Below are 20,959 nucleotides of genomic sequence, written 5' to 3'. Positions count from 1 at the left end.
CAGCAGCCCTGTGTGTGCGCGTTGGAGCGTGCGCGTTGGAGCGCACGCGCAGTCGCCCAAAAACATTGGCACTCGGCCATTTTTAAAGGAACTTAAAGAAAAGTGTTTATTTGTCTCGTGGACCTCTGGAAAGGCTTGGGATTGAATTTTGGTGTTTTTTTTGTGTCTGAAGGACTGCTTTTAGCAGCACTGTTGAATAAATCACCTGCTGAAATCAGTGAGTGCTGCTTTTCACTGCTAAACTTCCAGAACAGGTGCTGCATTGGTGCATGCAAATTAAGGACTGTGTGTTTTAAAAAATAAGAGTGTCAATTCAATACAGCAATGGAACAACATCTACCAAGAACAAAGAATTTCTTGCATGAGGAAGTGGAGATATTAGTCAACGTCATTGAGCAGAGCTGGCAGGAGCTAGATACCAGCAACAGAGGTCGCATAAAAGTGCCACCTTAGGAAATGAAGAAACGCTGGAACCAAGTTGCAGAAGATTACTGCGCAGTGGTGCATACCATGAGATCTGGAAGCCAGTGTAAAAAGAAAATGGCACGACCTTGGTCAAGTAGTTAGTGTAAGTAATATTTTCAATTTTTAATGTAATCATAATTGTAATGTGACGATCTGTATGTCCCACCCTGCAGAAAGACGCACTCTGTAAAAAGTTATATTTTACTCTTTGCAGAAGAAATTGGCCCACAACAAAAGGGAAACAACTCAAACAGGAGGAGGCACGCCCAATCTGTATCCACTGACACCCTTGGAACAGAGGGTAGCTGCTATGATGAGTCGTACATGGAGAAAAGCAATCAGTACAGCACAAGCTGGGCCCGCGCGCGAGGAAGAGGGTAAGTCCTGAAAATGCACTGTGGCCCTTCAAATCAGCCTGCTGCCTGGCCTGCTATGTGTGAGAGTACTCATGCCACCCATCCTGCCCCCTCCTCTGCTGCTAAACATTTGACTGTTCTGATGTATTTTGCAGAACATGATGATGATGATGATGATGCTGCCAACCTTGAGGATCCTGAAGGTACAGAACAAGAACCAGTACAACCAAATGCGGACGATTCAGACTGAATGATGGCAGCGATGACTGAAATGTCGACAGGGGAGAGCTTCCAAATTAATGTTATGAGCCCCCATTAAGGGGCATCAGAGTTTCAACCCCTTGCATAGGTTCTGGTTCCACCTTCCATGGTTTTGATTCCGACGTTGCGGATCCCGGTGGTGCTGGTGATATAATGGAGCAGTTTACACCCATTCACCCACCATCCCAGCCCATGGCTCGCACTCGAGTGCTGTCGTCTGGAACACCGAGCGCCCCACTGTCCCAGCCCGCGCTTCTCTCTGGCACTGCCGTCTGGAACACAGAATATCCCATCATCCCAGCCTGCGCCTCTCTCTCTATAACTACCGTCTGGAACACAGAGCGTCCCACTGTCCCAGCCTGCGCCTCCCTGTGTAGTGGTGCCGTTTGGAACACCGAGCGTCCCACCGTCTGTGCCGCGCCTTCCAGTGTAGTGGTGCCACGAGGCAGACCCAGGCAGAGGAGGAGGAGATTGGAGACACGCTCTTCTGAGATGCAGCATGCAACAGATGCGGCTCAGGTTGTGGCATTGGGTATGGAGACCAATGAGCTTACCCGATCACTCATCGGTAGCATCAGTGCAGTGGGTGAAGAGGTGACGGTCCTGATGGGAGAAATAGCAGTAATGACATGGGAACTTAGGGAGGGAATGTCCGAGGGAGTGCAATCGACAGCACAGGCTGTCAGGGAGGGCATGCAAGTGGCGGCACAGGCCATCATGGAGGTAGCTGCTGCAATAAGGGCACACAGTCCCGCCAATCAAATGACACCCCCATGAAGAAGTGAACATTCACTGAGATGTGGATGAGAGATGGTTGCAGCCTTTCTTTGCTGCTTTTGTTCTTGTTCTTGATGTAGCTGTGGTAGGGTTTTTCAAATTGAAATTGTTTTGTAAGTTTTGTAACTACAACTTATAAGTGATCTTAGGGTTTTTAAGTGATCTTATAGTGTCTTTAGTTGGCAGTCGGATGTGGTGGTGACTCAACACCTTAGTGCGCAAGCGACCAAGTGCCTGGCCGGCTTTACAGATCCTTGCATCCTTGCATCAATCTCCTTGTCCAAGGACTCATCACTTGGTATGGTGCTGCCAAGGTACTTGAAGCTGTCCACTGACTTTAGTTGTATACTGCCAATGAAGACTGTGGGAGTAGGTGCTGTGGTGCCAGGGGCAGGCTGATAGAGAACCTCGGTTTTACTAAGGCAGTTTCAGATCGATACTCCACATACGCTGGCAAGACCGGGTGTCAAACATTGAGGTTCTGGAGAGAGCACAATCAACTAGCATCGAGGTGATGATCATGCGAGCCCAGTTCCAGTGGGCTGGACATGTTATCCGCATGGATGAGTCAAGGATCCCTCGTCAGCTTCTTCACGGCGAGCTCTGTGAAGGTCGAAGACACCAGGGGCGCCCCCGCAAGCGCTACAAAGATTGCATCAAGGCTAACCTCCAGTACTGTGGCATCCGACCAAAGGACTTCGAGAATACAGCAGCTAATAAAATCCAGTGGCGAACCCTCACGCCTGCGGGACACTAGAGATAGACGACATCAGGTGGCAGTACTGTCAGCATCAGGCACATCGAACTTCCCTTGTCCGACGTGCAAGAGACTATGTGCATCCAGAATTGGCCTATACAGCCACTTGAAGACACATGCCATTGATGATTAGCACATCAACGTCTTTGTTGGATACAACAGACTACCAAGACAGTGTAAATGCTCTCTCGTTTTGTATGTTATTTAATTTTGCACCTAAAAAGTGATCCTGAAGTCTAAGTGATTCTAAGAGTGTAAGATTTTTCACGTTGAAATTGTTTTGTAATTTTTGTAACTTTACAAGTTTATAAGTGATCTTAAAGTTTTTAAGTGATCTTCAAGAGTCATATTAAAAAGTAAAGTTTGATACAACAAATATTTTATTACAGTGACGTTAACTTTTCAATAAAATATTTTTTCATTAAAACTGATTCATCTTCCATTAACACAACACAACGTAGGAACAACTGCAAAGAATAAATATGTTCATGCGCAACAGTGTTCGCAGAGTCCTCAGGCATCAGTAATTGAAGCGTTCACAGATGAGCAGGGCTCGAGCAATCGTTAAAGGAGCACGATGGATGGCCCTCCGACCTCGTGCTCCGGCATTAGTCACTTGCATGCTTTCCTGATTGTCGTCATCATCCACATCCTGCTCTTCCGTAATACTATCATCATGCACTAGACCCTCACGTGGGCCTTCTGGTTCCATTACCAGTTCCTGCTGCCTCATGATGGCTAAGTTATGGAGCATGCAGCACACAACAGTGAAGTGACCATCAATCTGAAGAGAGTATTGCAAGTGGCCTCACGAATGGTCCAGGCATCGGAAACGCTTTTTTAATGCTCCTCTCAATGATGCTGAGCGTCGCAATGTGCGCCATGTTGTATTGACGGTCAGCTTCTGTCCGTATCACGCGTAGGGGCGTCATGAGCCAGGTGGCCAAGCTACTATGTGTGCAGGAAATGTGTCCAGTTGCAGCTCCTGACAGACTGCATGACGGCACTGGAGCTGCAGATAGACTCACTCTGGAGCATGTCCGATGCTGAGAATGTTGTGGATAGCACATTTAGTGAGTTGGTCACACCGCAGGTAAGAGTTAGGACAGATAGTGAATGGGTGACCAAGAGACAAGGCAAGAGCAGGAAGGTAATGCAGGGAATCCCCTGCGGTCATCTCTCTCCAAAACAGATAGACCGTTTTGGATACTGTTGGGGGAGATGACTTACTAGGGGAAGGCACCAGCAGCCAGGTTCATGGCACGATGGGTGGCTCTGCTGCACAGAAGGGCGGGAAAAAGAGTGGGAGAGCTATAGTGACAGGGGACTATGTTGTAAGGGGAATAGATAGTAGTTTCTGCGGCCGCAACCGAGACTCCAGGATGGTATGTTGCCTCCCTGGTGCAAGGGTCAAGGATGTCTCGGAGCGGCTGCAGAGCATTCTGGAGAGGGAGGGTGAACAGCCAGTTGTCGTGGTACATGTAGGTACCAACGATATAGGGTAAGAAGCGGGAAGTGGAAGTCCTACAAGCTGAATTTAGGGAGCTAGGAGTTAAATTAAAAAGTAGGACCTCAAAGGTGGTAATCTCTGGATTGCTACCAGTGCCATGTGCTAATCAGAGCAGAGGGAACAGGATAGTTAAAATAAATACGTGGCTTGAGCAGTGGTGCAAGAGGGAGGGATTCAAATTCCTGGGACATTGGAACCAGTTCTGGGGGAAGTGGGACCTGTACAAAAGGGACGGTCTGCACTTGGGCAGGACTGGAACTGATGTCCTAGGGGTAACATTTGCTAATGCAGTTCGGGAGTGTTTAAACTAATATGGCAGGGGGATGGGAACCTACGCAGCGAGACAGGGCGAAGTAATATGGAGTCAAAAACAGATGGTAGAAAGGTAAAAAGCAATAGTGGAAGGCCGAGTAAACAAAGGCAAGAAACAAAAAGAGCCACACTGCATCATAATTCTAAAAGGACAAAGTGTGTTAAAAAAACAAGCCTGAAGGCTTTGTGTATTAATGCAAGGAGTATCCGTAATAAGGTGGATGAATTAATTGTGCAAATAGATGTTAACAGATATGATGTCATTGGGATTACAGAGACGTGGCTCCAGGATGATCAGGGCTGGGAACTCAACATCCAAGGGTATTCAACATTCAGGAAGGATAGAATAAAAGGAAAAGGAGGTGGGGTAGCATTGCTGGTTAAAGACGAGATTAATGCAACAGTTAGGAAGGACATTAGCTTGGATGATATGGAATCTATATGGGTAGAGCTGCAGAACACCAAAGGGCAAAAAACCTTAGTGGGATTTGTGTACAGACCTCCAAACAGTAGTAGTGATGTTGGAGAGGGCATCAAACAGGAAATTAGGGGTGCATGCAATAAAGGTGCAGCAGTTATCATGGATGACTTTAATATGCATATAGATTGGGCTCACCAAATTGGAAGCAATATGGTGGAGGAGGAACCAACTAGGGGGGAGGCCATCTTAGACTGGGTGTTGTGTACTGAGAGAGGATTAATTAGCAATCTCGTTGTGTGAGGCCCCTTGGGGAAGAGTGACCATAATACGGTGGAATTCTACATTAGGATGGAGAATGAAACAGTTAATTCAGAGACCATGGTCCAGAACTTAAAGAAGGGTAACTGTGAAGGTATGAGGCGTGAATTGGCTTGGATAGATTGGCGAATGATACTTAAGGGGTTGACAGTGGATGGGCAATGGCAGACATTTAGAGATCACGTGGATGAACTACAACAATTGTACAGCCCTGTCTGGCGTAAAAATAAAAAAGGGAAGGTGGCTCAACCGTGGCTATCAAGGGAAATCAGGGATAGTATTAAAGCCAAGGAAGTGGCATACAAATTGGCCAGAAATAGCAGCGAACCCGGGGACTGGGAGAAATTTAGAACTCAGCAGAGGAGGACAAAGGGTTTGATTAGGGCAGGGAAAATAGCGTACGAGAGGAAGCTTGCAGGGAACATTAAGACAGACTGCAAAAGCTTCTATAGATATGTAAAGAGAAAAAGGTTAGTAAAGACAAACGTAGGTCCCCTGCAGTCAGAATCAGGGGAAGTCATAATGGGGAACAAAGAAATGGCAGACCAATTGAACAAGTACTTTGGTTCAGTATTCACTAAGGATGACACAAACAATCTTCCGGATATAAAAAGGGTCAGAGGGTCTAGTAAGAAGGAGGAACTGAGGGAAATCTTTATTAGTCAGGAAATTGTGTTGGAGAAATTGATGGGATTGAAGGCCGATAAATCCCCAGGGCCTGATGGACTGCATCCCAGAGTACTTAAGGAGGTGGCCTTGGAAATAGCAGGTGCATTGACAGTCATTTTCCAACATTCCATTGACTCTGGATCAGTTCCTATCGAGTGGAGGGTAGCCAATGTAACCCCACTTTTTAAAAAAGGAGGGAGGGAGAAAACTGGGAGTTATATGTCAGCCTGACATCGGTAGTGGGTAAAATGATGGAATCAATTATTAAGGATGTCATAGCAGCGTATTTGGAAAGAGGTGACATGATAGGTCCAAGTCAGCATGGATTTGTGAAAGGGAAATCATGCTTGACAAATCTTCTGGAATTTTTTGAGGATGTTTCCAGTAGAGTGGACAAGGGAGAACCAGTTGATGTGGTTTATTTGGACTTTCAGAAGGCTTTCGACAAGGTCCCACACAAGAGATTAATGTGCAAAGTTAAAGCATATGGGATTGCGGGTAGTGTGCCGATGTGGATTGAGAACTGGTTGGCAGACAGGAAGCAAAAAGTAGGAGTAAATGGGTACTTTTCAGAATGGCAGGCTGTGACTAGTGGGGTACCGCAAGGTTCCGTGCTGGGGCCCCAGCTGTTTACATTGTACATTAATGATTTAGACGAGGGGATTAAATGTAGTATCTCCAAATTTGCGGATGACGCTAAGTTGGGTGGCAGTGTGAGCTGCGAAGAGGATGCTATGAGGCTGCAGAGTGACTTGGATAGGTTAGGTGAGTGGGCAAATGCATGGCAGATGAAGTATAATATGGATAAATGTGAGGTTATCCACTTTGGTGGTAAAAACAGAGAGACAGACTAATATCTGAATGGTGACAGATTAGGAAAAGGGGAGGTGCAACGAGATCGGGGTGTCATGGTACATCAGTCATTGAAGGTTGGCATGCAGGTCCAGCAGGCGGTTAAGAAAGCAAATTGCATGTTGGCCTTCATAGCGAGGTGATTTGAGTACAGGGGCAGGGAGGTGTTACTACAGTTGTACAGGGCCTTGGTGAGGCCACACCTGGAGTATTGTGTACAGTTTTGGTCTCCTAACTTGAGGAAGGACATTCTTGCTATTGAGGGAGTGCAGCGAAGGTTCACCAGACTGATTCCCGGGATGGCAGGGCTGACATAGCAAGAAAGACTGGATCAACTGGGCTTGTATTCACTGGAGTTCAGAAGAATGAGAGGGGATCTCATAGAAACGTTTAAAATTCTGACAGGTTTAGACAGGTTAGATGCAGGAAGAATGTTCCCAATGTTGGGGAAGTCCAGAACCAGGGGTCACAGTCTAAGGATAAGGGATAAGCCATTTAGGACCGAGATGAGGAGAAACTTCTTCACCCAGAGAGTGGTGAACCTGTGGAATTCTCTACCACAGAAAGTTGTTGAGGCCAATTCACTAAATATATTCAAAAAGGAGTTAGATGTAGTCCTTACTACTAGGGGGATCAAGGGGTATGGTGAGAAAGCAGGAATGGGGTACTGAAGTTGCATGTTCAGCCATGAACTCATTCGGCTCAAAGGGCCGAATGGCCTACTCCTGCACCTATTTTCTGTGTTTCTATGTACCCTTTGTCTCCCAGTAGCCAGCTCTGCCCTTCTGGCTGCTGTTCAAACATGTCAGATATAACGCCGTCGCGTAGGATGGACGCATCATGGGTGCTGCCAGGGTATCTCGTATCGACTGACATGATGCACTGCTTGTCGTCACACACGTGCTGCACAGTGATGGAGTGGAAACCTTTTCTATTCCTGTACTGCTCGGAATCCTCCACAGGTGCTCGCAAGGCTATGTGGGTACAATCAATGCAGCCCCGTACCTTTGGGAAGCCAGCAATCCTGAAGAAGCCCACTGCCCTCTCACGGATCGCTTGTGTGGTCATTGGGAAATTGATTAAGTCATTCCTCCGCACACACTGTGCAGCTGTGACCTGGTAAACACAGGCATATATTGCACGTTGAGAGATGGCGTACACATCTCCAGTTGTAGCCTGAAACGATCCCGAGGCATAGAAGGCAAGTGCAGCTGTTACCTTCACTTCAACAGTCAAGGCACTTGGTGCTCTGCTTCTGGGCTGCAAATCTGCTCTCAGCATATCACAGATCTCCACAACAACTTCTCTGCGGAAACGCAGCCTTTTGACACAATCAGCCTCGCTCATGTCCAGGGTACGAGCGCCTGGCTCGATATTGCCGACGTGGGTAAGGTCTCCTGCCCATCAGCCTACGGGCTATGACATTCCTGGTGCGGTGAGCTCTAATCAATTCTCTCCTATGCAGTGAATTGCTGGTGAGCCATTGCATAATACGTGGTGTTGACAATGCAGCACCCATTCTGCAAATTTAAATTTCAAACTGGCTATCTGGCTACCTCTCCCTGTCCCTGGCCGAATGGCCTCAGTCTCCCTCGCAGCTCGAAGGCTGCTTGCTGTGTCTTCGGCCGCCTTCAGCCACTGCCGCCGCCCCTATCCCATGGCCGAATGGCCTCAGCTTCCCTCGCAGCTCGAAGGCTGCTTGCTGTATCTTCGGCTGCTGTCAAGCCACTGACGCCGCCCCTGTCTCCTACATGGAAGGAAGGCCTGCCTGAAGCACGCAGCTCAAAGGCTGCTTGCTGCCATTGTTGTTGGGCTGCCGTCAAGTCACTGACGGCACCTCTGTCTCCAACATGGAAGGCCTGCCTGAAGCACCGCAGCTCGAAGGCTGCTGCTGCTTCACACAGGTAGGAATATTCAGTATTTTCTCTTTGCTTTGTTTATAATTTTTTAGTCAGGATAGCTCTTTATTTGTATAAGGAAGACTGTTGAATGCTTGCAGAATTTAATTACTTCCCTCCCCACCCCCCTCGTTCCCTACGCCTGATTTGTAAAGTGGAGGCAAGGTTTTTCTGAGCGTACAAAAATCTACACTTACTCCATTCTAAGTTAGTTTGGAGTAAGTTTTCACTGCCTAAACTTTCAAAACAGGCGTAAGTGGCCAGACACGCCCCCTTTTGAAAAAAAAATCTGTTCCAAAATGAAACTGTTCCAACTGACTAGAACTGGAGCAAACTAAATGCCGAGAATTGCAATTTCTAAGATACTCCATTCTAAACCAGTTGCTCCAAAAAAATAGGAGCAACTCAGGCCGAAACTTGACCCCATAGTATCGTCAGCAAACTTGGCTATGTTACATTCGGTCCCTTCTTCCAAGTCGTTAATATAGATTGTAAATAGTTTGGCTCCCAGCACTGATCCCTGCGACATACCACTAGTTACTGATTACCAACCCGAGAATGAACCATTTATCCCGACTCTCTGTTTTCTGTTTGTTAGCCAATCCTCTATCCATGCTAATATATTACCCCCAACCCCGTGAACTTTTATCTTGTGCAGTAACCTTTTATGTGGCATCTTGGTAAATGAAGTTAGGACACAGATCAGCCATGATCTTATTGATTGGTGGAACAGGGTCAAGGGAGTAAATGGTCTACTCCTGTTCCTATGTTCCTGTCCAGGTACCCACCACTGCAACCAGTAGTTTTTATAAACCAGAAGGGATATTAGAACACATGCAGAGGTTCATGCAAGTCTGTGCCATTTTTTGGGAGCTGATATGATGCATTCATACTGCGGCAACATTCCAGCCCTTTTTGTTTCAGGAAGCAGACTTAAGCGCTGGCTTGTAGGAGACAAGGAATACTCCTTTCAAACTTGGCTCATGCCATGTAAAGAATCCCACCATACGGTGCAGAAGCGCAACAATGAGTGCCATATGGACCAGCAGGTGTGTCATTGAGCAAGCTATTGAAATGTTGAAGATGCACTTCCGGTGCCGAAAGAGGGCTGAAGGTGCGCTTCAGTACTTGCCAGCCAGGGTCTCCAGAATGATAGTGGTGTGCTGTGTCCTGCACAACATTGTGCGGCAGAGGGGATTGCAGGTGCAGATGACCAAGTGGCTCATCACTCATCTTCTGATGAGAAGATGATGGAGGAGGAGGATGGAGATAGGGTATCCGTCGCCAGACCAGCCACTTGCATTGTTGCTAGGAATGCCCTAATATCGTGATGGTTCGCCTGGTGTGAAACATAATAAATGAATTCCAGGCCCCTCCCCCGCCACACCCGGCCTTTGCACTAAACTGTCCTTCAACCACTCATCCACCTATTCCACATCTACCCAATGGGTCCTCTATTGAAAGGGAGAGTTAGCATTCGAGACACAATAATGGGCAAGTAGTGCTGATAAATAAATGTTATGTTACTAAAAAAAGGAAACAACATACATTTTGCCAAGCATCTATGTCCATGCCCTTGTTGAATTGCAATTTATTACAGAGGATTCCTACCACTTTTATGTGGTGTATCCCATGTGGCTTCAGTGGAGATAGAGACAAGCTACTCCAATCCCTGCCATGACTGCTGAAATGCTTTTGACCTACCCCCTCTAGATTTTGGGACCCTGTCAAAGACTGCTCCACCTGCAACCGGGGACGCATGTCGGGTACTGGCTGAGAGGTGGTGGGGGCAACATGCAAGAAGTGTGCACGCTTTGAGTGGTGTACCCACTTCTATGTCCCCATTTGCCATCATCTCTCTGTTGGGCCAAGCTTGGTGGTGATCAGTGACGCATTTTAAGGCCACGGATATGATACCGGTCATCCTGTTTAAGGCGGCAGACAATTTAGCATCCAAAGGCTGCAAACCCCATGGTCACGACCTACATGGACTCATTTAAGAGCCGTGCTTGAAGCTCTTTTGAGTTGGCCACTCTCTTCATAGTAGACATTCTCGCAATTCTCTGCTGGAGTGATTATCTGCACGAACATTTTTGTGTCCTTCTGCGCATGCGTGCCGTTGACTCCGCCCCTTTTTGAGCATGCGAGCTTGATCTGGTCGCGCATGCGCAGTGTCTATATGTGGGTGCCGGAAGTGGTTTCGAACCACATTGCTGAGCCTGGAGCTGCCGCTCGAGCCTGATCCTGTGCCTAGGGCTTTTGTGTTATCTTTCGCAAATCAAACACTTATCCTAAAGGAGCCTCCGGGACTATTGCCTAGAATATCGCTGTGATTAGCTACATGAACATTTTCGTGGCTTTCTGAGAGAGAGAGGACGTTGCAGGTGGGAGAAAGACTGGTGGTGTGAGGGGGGCGGGGGGGGGAGAGACTCTGGGAAATAGAGACTTGGGGGCGGGGAGGAAGGAAAGAGAGAGAGAGATGGTGGGAGGAATGAGTGGGAGAGACTGGGAGGAGCACAGAGAGAGAGGGCACTTGGTTGGGGGGAGAAGAATGTAATCAAGGTCTAAAGAAGGGTTGCGATGTTATGTATTGTCCATGTACATTAAATGTATAGTTACAATGGTGTGCCACAAGGGGCACTGCAGTGGGAGACCCAAAAGTACCTGTGAGACTGAGTATAAAAGGCTGCCCACCACACCTGAGGGGCACTCTGGAGTTACACAATAAAGGACCAAGGTCACAGCAGTTACTACATCACCAGACTGTGTGGAGTCAGTGATTTGAGTGCTACATACATCACACATTAGCGACGAGGACATGGACGAGCTCTTCACGCAACCATGGCTACTTTGGGAACGCTAAAGGATTTCACAGAGGGTGATGACTTGGATGCCTTTACGGAAAGACTTGAGTACTATTTTATCGCAAACGACCTGACAGGGAACATGAACGCACTGATAGAGAAGCATAAGGTGATATTGCTGTCCAGTTGTGGCGATGAGGTTTACTGTCTCGTCAGGGATTTGCTGGCACCCGCGAGCGCCAAGGACAAGTCATATGAGCAGCTGATTGAACTCATTCATAACCAACTGAAACCGAAGGAGAGCATCCTCACGGCCAGGCACAAATTCTACAACCACTGCAGACCTGAGGGCCAGGATGTCACAAAATATGCTGCGGACATCAGGAGACTTGCGGAGAATGTGGCTCTGCCCAGGGCAGAGAGCACGGACCTCAGGGTCCTGGAACTCAGAGTCCACCGAGGGGGGCTAATCGAGTAGCACCATGCTGGCGCTGCGAAGGAAGCCATGGGGCTCACCGGTGCAGGTTTGCAGAGTATACGTGCAAAACCTGCCACACGAAAGGCCACCTTCAGCGTATGTGCAAAAGAAACATGACTCACCGTGTGGCTGAGGAGATGGTAGATGATCTGCTATCCAGCGAGGAGCTTTGCGGTTTGGCTCGACGGGCATCCCAGCCCCAGGTAGAAGAAGGTGATGCGTTTGGACTGTATACGTGTACCGACGATTCGGCCCCAGTGATTATGGAAGTCAAGATTAACGGAGTCCCAGTGGGTATGGAAGTGGACACGGGGTTGGGTCAGTCGCTGATGAGTCAAGAAACTTTTGATAAACTGTGGATCAATCCAGTTGCATGACCCAAGCTGGTCCCGGTCACGGCGAAGCTGCGCACCTACACCAAGGAACTGATACCTGTTCTTGGCAGAGCGGATGTGCAGGTATCTCACGGTGGCGAGATGCACGGCTTACCTTTGTGGATCATTGCAGGCGATGGGCCGACGCTACTCGGCAGGAGATGGATGGGGAAGGTCCGTTGGAGCTGGGAAGACTTCATTCCTCCACAGGCCGCTGTCCCCCATGTTTACAGGCAGAGCAGGCCTCCACCTTCGGATCGGATGGCAGTGAAGGAAGCGTGTGTGGGGTTGGGCAGAGCAGCACCGGCCGTCGACTCTCCCCTGCAAAGTCTCAGAGTGAGAAAGAGGCGCTGGAACCAGCAGCAGCGCCAACCGAGCTGGAGAAGAGGGAAGGGCTTCGACGGGCTGCTCCAGCAGGCACCGTCGGCCCGCAGGCAGAGCCGGCCGTTCGCGGGACTTGCAGCGGGAGGAGCGGTGAATTGGCAGTTTCGGGAGTGGGTCTCGCTCGGTGACGTCGTGAGGGCCGGTGCTCCGAGGAGCGGGGCTCGTCCAGGATCGGCTGCGGCAGTGAGGAGGTCGGCTCCGGAGGACATGTGTGTGTCTGGCGGCTCCCGGGCAAAAAGGGCAGCTGCGTGGGGTGCTCCGGAGGATGCGCGGTGCGGGGGTCGTTGCATTGCAGCTCCCAGGTGCGTTCAGAGTGCACCGGCTCTCTCTCTCTCTCTCTCTCTCTAGAGAGAGAGAGAGAGGGAGAGCAGGCAGCAGCACAGCGAGTTCAAGATGGTGGCGAGCCTCGTGGCAGCAGAGTTCTGCAGAGAGAGACAGGCAGGCACCAGCAGAGCACCTAAAATGGCGGCGCCCAGTAGAAACCTCATGGGAAAAACAAAATGGCGTCTTAAAAGAGAAATGTACCCGGGAGTCTTAAAGGGGCTTTACACCATTGGCGGTCCCCACAAAGAGACTTTTGTAAGGGCAAGAGTGAGTCAAAATGATTACTGTGATTTGTATGATGACGTGATTTATGACGAGTTAATATTTTGATGCTAAAATGATTGCTGTGATTAAAATGATTGAGATGATTGGTGAAAAGAGTTAATATCACAATGCACAGTTAAAAGGGTTAATGGATCTGTGACTAACATGACTAATGGATTAATGCAATTTCTGATTTTATGTGATTTATGCAATTGTTCAGCGGCTGCAGACAAGCCGCAAAGGCAACTATTTTCTGAGAACAGAGGCAACGCACTAGTTGCCATACCCTGTCTCAGAGCAGCCCATTACCTCGGTCAAAAAGGGGCAGTATGCTGCCACCACACCTTACCCAGTGGAGCTGGGATTTAATAACTGTTCAGTGTACCTGCAACCTTTTGATATAACTCTTCAACGCATCTATATGTATCATACAAATGTACTGTCTATGTGTACCTGCTTTCTACAGGAGATTATGTTTGTGTACTTGTATCACCCATGTAAGGACTGCAAATACCACATGCTTGCACCAGATCGCAAGCATAATCTCTACATGGGGGGGGGAAGAGGGAAGTGGATGGTCATGAACTCACACTCACAAATCAACCAGGACCACCAAGGCCGAGGTTACCGGCAATTTGCTTTTAGAACTGTTGGAGATGTTATGTATTGTCCATGTACATTAAATGTATAGTTACAATGGTGCGCCACAAGGGGCACTGTGGTGGGAGACCCGAAAGTACCTGCAAGACAGAGTATAAAAGGCTGCCCACCACACCTGAGGGGCACTCTGGAGTTACACAATAAAGGACCAAGGTCACAGCAGTTACTACAATACTAAACTGTGTGGAGTCAGTGATTTGAGTGCTACATACATCCCAGAGAGTGAGAACATGATTCAGATGGTAAGACGAATCATGTTTTTCCAACCCCACCCCCTTTACAACCACACCACCTTCTCCCTCTCCTCCTACACCTGGTTGATTTTGCTTAATACCCAATAAACCTGTTAACAATCCGTGATCCACATGCAATGCCCCATCTGTGAGGGGGTGGGGGAGGTCAGGAACTTGGGTGGGGGGGGCGAAGGTCATGAACCGTGGGGGAAGGGGAACTTGAGCAGGGGGAGAAAATCAGAAACCTGGGCAGGGTGTGGTGGTGGTGGTGGTGGTGAGGTAAGGAGGTCAGGAACTGGGGGGGGGGAAGGAGAATGTCAGAAACTTGGGGGGGTGGGGGGTGCGGTGGGAGGGAGAAGGATAGGAACTTGTTTGGTGGGATGGGAGAAGGTCTTAACCCAGGAGTGAGCCCTGTCTGTTCCAGGTGAGCTCCGTTCTGTTTGGAGTCGGCAGTCAGAATGGCTCAAATTACACTTTGTAGAATCACTGATTACGTAGGTACAACGGTTCTAATTACACACTCCAGAGAAACTGCTGGCTGTGTCTTATCTTCCAAGGGGATCAATCAGTCATGTGATCAAGGGGACCCAATCAGATCTTTCTGTGTTACAAATGGTGTTGCACGTCTGTCAGTACCTGGGTAAGTCACTGATGCACCTCTAGCATTCTTTTTCTCAATGATGGCTTTTGCGGTTCAGCATTTGTGTTTAGCTGAGCAGAGCTTGGAGAGGGTTGCATCTCTGCCCCGACAAGGACACTTCACAGCTATCCCTGCCATTGTGTGTGCTTGTGGTCACGAGTTGTGAATCACCAGGTGAAATCCCTACTCACTGTCTAAGTGGACCCACCAAAGTGGGAGTATTTGCGCTGATGCATGACTGTATGTCCTGTGACTGCACCCTCAGAAAGGAGTAAGAACCACTTGCATTTATACAACCCTTTGCATGACCTCAGGATGTCGCAAATGAAGTACAGCCAATTAAGTACCTTTTTTGAAGTGTAGTGCAATATGTTAGACAACACAGGCCATGGAGGAGTCGAGAGAGGTGGTGGTTGGCTAGATTTTGGTGCATACAAATGAAAACAATCATGCCGCACTTGTCAATAATGATCAATTTAAAGGAAGATACCAGTGAAAAGATCATCAATGCAGGTCACTGCACGATCTTAAAGGTAGAATGCTGTCAAGGTCCAAAAAAAATATTTTTCATGAGGCTTTTTTTTTTATTAGTTCATGGGATTCGAGTGTTGCTGGCGAGGCAATCATTTAATGCTCATCCCTAATTGCCCTTAAAAAGGTGGTGATGAACCGCCGCCTTGAACCGCTGCAGTCCGTGTGGTGAAGGTACTCCCATAGTGCTGTTAGAGAGGCAGTTCCAGGATTTTGACCCAGCACCGCTGGCGGAACGGAGCTATATTTCCAAGTCAGGATTGTGTGACTTGGAGGTGATCGTGCTCCCATGCGCCTGCTGCCCTTGTCTTTCTAGGTGGTAGAGGTCGTGGGTTTGGCAGGTGCTGTTAAAGAAGTCTTAGTGAGTTGCTGCAGTGTAACTGAAAGGTGATATAAACTGCAGACACAGTGTGGTGGAGTGAGTGAATGTTTAAGGTGATGGATGAGGTGTCAAGTAAGCGGGCTGCTTTGTCCTGAATGTTGTCAAGCTTGTGTGTTGTTGGAGCTGCATCCAAGAAAGTGGAGAGTGCCTTGTAGATGGTGGAAAGATATTGCCCTGCAGGTGCTTCTTTTCATCAGTGCGGCAGGACCTTGTAGTGGCACCACAGGGCAATTCACACATAATGTGGGTGAAATTGGTCTTGGGCTGGGCTGTAGCGAAAAATTGGCGATAGCGAATCAGCAGCTCTTTTTGCACCCACCCGATTTTCTTTTCCATTAACTTGGAGACCAATTTCACCCCCACTGTATTTGTATGTATTGAAAGTATAGAATAAGAAAGGCAGAAGCACATGATGTTGAAAACTGAGTATGAGTTGGGGAATTTGCACTACTGTATTACAGTGTGTGTATCTCTGATACATGCTGCATTGAAGTGCTGCTCTTGCTAGGGGCGTGGGATCGCTGAATTTATCCTGATATATTTTTATTAAAAGGGATTAGTTAATTTAATGGTACTCACGCCAGTTAAAAATTATTTATTCTTGTCATGAGGCTCAGTAGAAGAAATATTGCAAGGGTTAACTTTAATTCTGCGAAGTTATAATAAAACAGGACCCAAGAGTTGTCTAATTACAACAGACCATTAACTGGATGCCTATTAATTGAATGCCTATTAATTAGTGATGTTGGGGAGGGCATCAAACAGGAAATTAGGGGTGTATGCAATAAGGGTGCAGCAGTTATAATGGGTGACTTTAATATGCACATAGATTGGGCTAACCAAACTGGAAGCAATACGGTGGAGAAGGATTTCCTGGAGTGCATAAGGGATGGTTTTCTAGACCAATATGTCGAGGAACCAATTTGGGGGGAGGCCATCTTAGACTGGGTGTTGTGTAATGAGAGAGGATTAATAAGCAATCTCGTTGTGCGAGGCCCCTTGGGGAAGAGTGACCATAATATGGTGGAATTCTGCATTAGGAGAATGAAACAGTTAATTCAGAGACCATGGTCCAGAACTTAAAGAAGGGTAACTTTGAAGGTATGAGGCGTGAATTGGCTAGGATTGATTGGCGAATGATACTTAAGGGGTTGACTGTGGATGGGCAATGGCAGACATTTAGAGACCGCATGGATGAACTACAACAATTGTACATTCCTGTCTGGCCTAAAAATAAAAAAGCGAAGGTGGCTCAACCGTGGCTATCAAGGGAAATCAGGGATAGTATTAAAGCCAAGGAAGTGGCATACAAATTGGCCAGAAATAGCAGCGAACTCGGAGACTGGGAGAAATTTAGAACTCGGCAGAGGAGGACAAAGGGTTTGATTAGGGCAGGGAAAATGGAGTACGAGAAGAAGCTTGCAGGGAACATTAAGACGGATTGCAAAAGTTTCTATCGATATGTAAAGAGAAAAAGGTTAGTAAAGACAAACGTAGGTCCCCTGCAGTCAGAATCAGGGGAAGTCATAACGGGGAACAAAGAAATGGCAGACCAATTGAACAAGTACTTTGGTTCGGTATTCACTAAGGAGGACACTAACAACCTTCCGGATATAAGAGGGGTCAGAGGGTCTAGTAAGGAGGAGGAACTGAGGGAAATCTTTATTAGTCGGGAAATTGTGTTGGGGAAATTGATGGGATTGAAGGCCGATAAATCCCCGGGGCCATTTGGACTGCATCCCAGAGTACTTAAGGAGGTGGCCTTGGAAATAGCGGATGCATTGACAGTCATTTTCCAACATTCCATTGATTCTGGATCAGTTCCTATCGAGTGGAGGGTAGCCAATGTAACCCCACTTTTTAAAAAAGGAGGGAGAGAGAAAACGGAATTATAGACCGGTCAGCCTGACAGCGGTAGTGGGTAAGATGATGGAATCAATTATTAAGGATGTCATAGCAGCGCATTTGGAAAGAGGTGACATGATAGGTCCAAGTCAGCATGGATTTGTGAAAGGGAAATCATGCTTGACAAATCTTCTGGAATTTTTTGAGGATGTTTCCAGTAGAGTGGACAAGGGAGAACCAGTGATGTGGTATATTTGGACTTTCAGAAGGCTTTCGACAAGGTCCCACACAAGAGATTAATGTGCAAAGTTAAAGCACATGGGATTGGGGGTAGTGTGCTGACATGGATTGAGAACTGGTAGTCAGACAAGAAGCAAAGAGTAGGAGTAAATGGGTACTTTTCAGAATGACAGGCGGTGACTAGTGGGGTACCGCAAGGTTCTGTGCTGGAGCCCCAGCAGTTAACACTGTACATTAATGATTTAGATGAGGGGATTAAATGTAGTATCTCCAAATTTGCGGATGACACTAAGTTAGGTGGCAGTGTGAGCTGCGAGGAGGATGCTATGAGGCTGCAGAGTGACTTGGATAGGTTAGGTGAGTGGGCAAATGCATGGCAGATGAAGTATAACGTGGATAAATGTGAGGTTATCCACTTTGGTGGTAAAAACAGAGAGACAGACTATTATCTGAATGGTGACAGATTAGGAAAAGGGGAGGTGCAATGAGACCTGGGTGTCATGGTACATCAGTCATTGAAGGTTGGCATGCAGGTACAGCAGGCGGTTAAGAAAGCAAATGGCATGTTGGCCTTCATAGCGAGGGGATTTGAGTACAGGGGCAGGGAGGTGTTGTTACAGTTGTACAGGGCCTTGGTGAGGCCACACCTGGAGTATTGTGTACAGTTTTGGTCTCCTAACCTGAGGAAGGACATTCTTTCTATTGAGGGAGTGCAGCGAAGGTTCACCAGACTGATTCCCGGGATGGTGGGACTGACCTATGAAGAAAGACTGGATCAACTGGGCTTGTATTCACTGGAGTTCAGAAGAATGAGAGGGGACCTCATAGAAACGTTTAAAATTTTGATGGGTTTAGACAGGTTAGATGCAGGAAGAATGTTCCCAATGTTGGGGAAGTCCAGAACCAGGGGTCACAGTCTGATGATAAGGGGTAAGCCATTTAGGACCGAGATGAGGAGAAACCTCTTCACCCAGAGAGTGGTGAACCTGTGGAATTCTCTACCACAAAAAGTAGTTGAGGCCAATTCACTAAATATATTCAAAAAGGAGTTAGCTGTAGTCCTTACTACTTGGGGGATCAAGGGGTATAGCGAGAAAGCAGGAATGGGGTACTGAATTTGCATGTTCAGCCATGAACTCATTGAATGGCGGTGCAGGCTAGAAGTGCCGAATGGCCTACTCCTGCACCTATTTTCTATGTTTCTATGTCTATGAACAGCTAAGCCAAACCAAAACATTGAAACAGGCACACAGACTAGCTACTTCGCCATTTTGAGCTAAAATATTGAAATGTATACAAAACAATACAGACTGCCAAATAACTGCTAGAGTATATAGTCATTTGAAAGAACTAATTGAAGCATGCAGTTATTTAATGCCCCTTTCCCATGAGAAATGTACATCTGTTGTACTTGATGGATTATTATTGAATGCTTATTGTTCCCAAATATTCAAACAGTAAGGTAGTTGGTAGACATTAAGTTGATAAGGGGAGCAACCAAAACCTATTTTTTACAAGGAAACTGTTTGTCTCAACTATTTATTTCATGTTCATTGCAGCTGAGAAGTTCAGTTCATGTATAATGAATAACATGTAAACTATGCTAGCTTATTGGTGAGATGCATGGCACTTTCAGAGGTTTTTAGAATTCCATGAAGCTAGAAATTCTGATGTAGGAGAATGTTCCCAGTGGTGTAAGATTGGAAAGCGAGAACTGAAAAATCAGTCCTTCAGGAATTTTCTGGATCCCCAGGCCAAATGTGGACTAACCAATTTCCCCACCTGCCTTTACTGCTAATGTATACTGCTGTCGCTACATCATAGCTTCATCATGCCTGCATACAGCATTTAAATATATCAGCATTGATATTCAGCCATTTGCTTTTTGAATTTCAGGTTGAAGTTCCATCCTGTGTCAATTAAACTAATTGAAAGTGGTCATTAAAGGCAATGATAATTGTTCCATGATGGAAGGAAGGTCTACGGAGGCGCAGCCACTTTTTAGCCAATGGAACTTCAGTAAATATGGAATTTACTTCTAAAGTACCTCAAATTATAGTTTTTAAATGCCTGCCAAACTGCGCATACCCATCCTTATGCACCGAACATATCTAAGTCCTAGTGCATTTACTTCACAATGACAGGGGACCCAGGATATAATGATGGAGGAGCGTACAAGGTACATGTTACCTGTACAGATGAGGACGAGGACTGCAGGGAGGATGGGAAAACTGACCATTGCACCGTGGTACAGGAGGCCATTCAAGTGGGGGGACTAAAAAGGAATGTGGTAGTGGTAGGCAACAGTATAGTCAGGAGGATAGATACAGTTCTCTGCAGCCGCAACAGGGAATACCGAAGGCTGTGTTGCCTGCCCGTTGCCAGAGTTAAAGACATCTCGCAGCTGGAAAAGAACTTGGAGTGGGAACGGGAAGATCCAGTTGTCGTGGTCCACATAGGTACCACAACATAGAAGTAGGAATGAGGTTCTGCTGAGAGAGTTTGAGGAGTCGGGGGTCCAAATTAAAAAGTAGGACCTCGAAGGTAATAATCTCTGTATTGTTAGCTGAGTCATGCGCCAATTAGCATAGGAATAAGCAGATTAGAAGGTTAAATGTGTTGCTGAAAGAGTGGTGTGGGAGGCAGGGGTTTCGCTTCATGGGTCACTGGCACTAGTACTGGGGAAACAGGGAGATGTTCTGTTGGGACGGGCTCCAATTAAACTGGGCTGGAAGAAGTGCTCTGGAGAATCGAATAACTAGGGCAGTAGACAGGGCTTTAAACTAATGAAGGGTGAGGGGGAGTGTCATGTATGTAGACCATGTATACTAACTGTATAGTCACATAAGGTGTGCCACCAGAGGTCACTGCGGTGGGAGACCTGAGGGTCACCTGCATAGGTGTGCAGGGCCCAGTATAAAAGGCTGCCCACCATGCTTGTGCCTCACTCTGGAGTTACAATGAATGGGACTAAGGTCACAATAGCTCAAGTACATTACTAGACCCCGTGAAGTCATTCATAAGAGTATTAAAGACATAACAACTGGCGACGAGATTATGAACTTTCACGTAAAAATGACTAATGTTGGTGCATTTGAAAAGTTCTCAGAGGGTGACGATTGGGAAGCCTTTACGGAGCGGCTCAACTAATATTTCGTAGCAAACGACTTGGTAGGCGATGATCCGGCCACGCTGGCAGTTAAG

The 20,959-nt window shown here is 47.2% G+C and overlaps 1 protein-coding gene across 9 annotated transcripts in view; it reads left to right on the top strand.

Moving 5' to 3' along the window:
• LOC139268562 (uncharacterized) overlaps positions 1–20,959 on the top strand; it is a 612,984-nt gene that overhangs the window by 122,430 nt on the left and 469,595 nt on the right. The window contains exon 2 of one of the 9 annotated variants that reach the window (XM_070886896.1): positions 9,521–9,645. The exons of the other annotated variants lie outside the window; for them this stretch is intronic. The gene's annotated coding sequence lies outside the window, so the exon portion shown is untranslated. The remainder of the gene's footprint in view (positions 1–9,520; positions 9,646–20,959) is intronic. 9 annotated transcript variants of the gene reach the window in all.

This window comes from Pristiophorus japonicus, chromosome 8, assembly GCF_044704955.1.
Source record: "Pristiophorus japonicus isolate sPriJap1 chromosome 8, sPriJap1.hap1, whole genome shotgun sequence".
NCBI classification, from domain to species: Eukaryota; Metazoa; Chordata; class Chondrichthyes; family Pristiophoridae; genus Pristiophorus; species Pristiophorus japonicus.
Note: the sequence above shows the minus strand (reverse complement) of the source record. Positions and strands in the feature narration are given on the sequence as shown.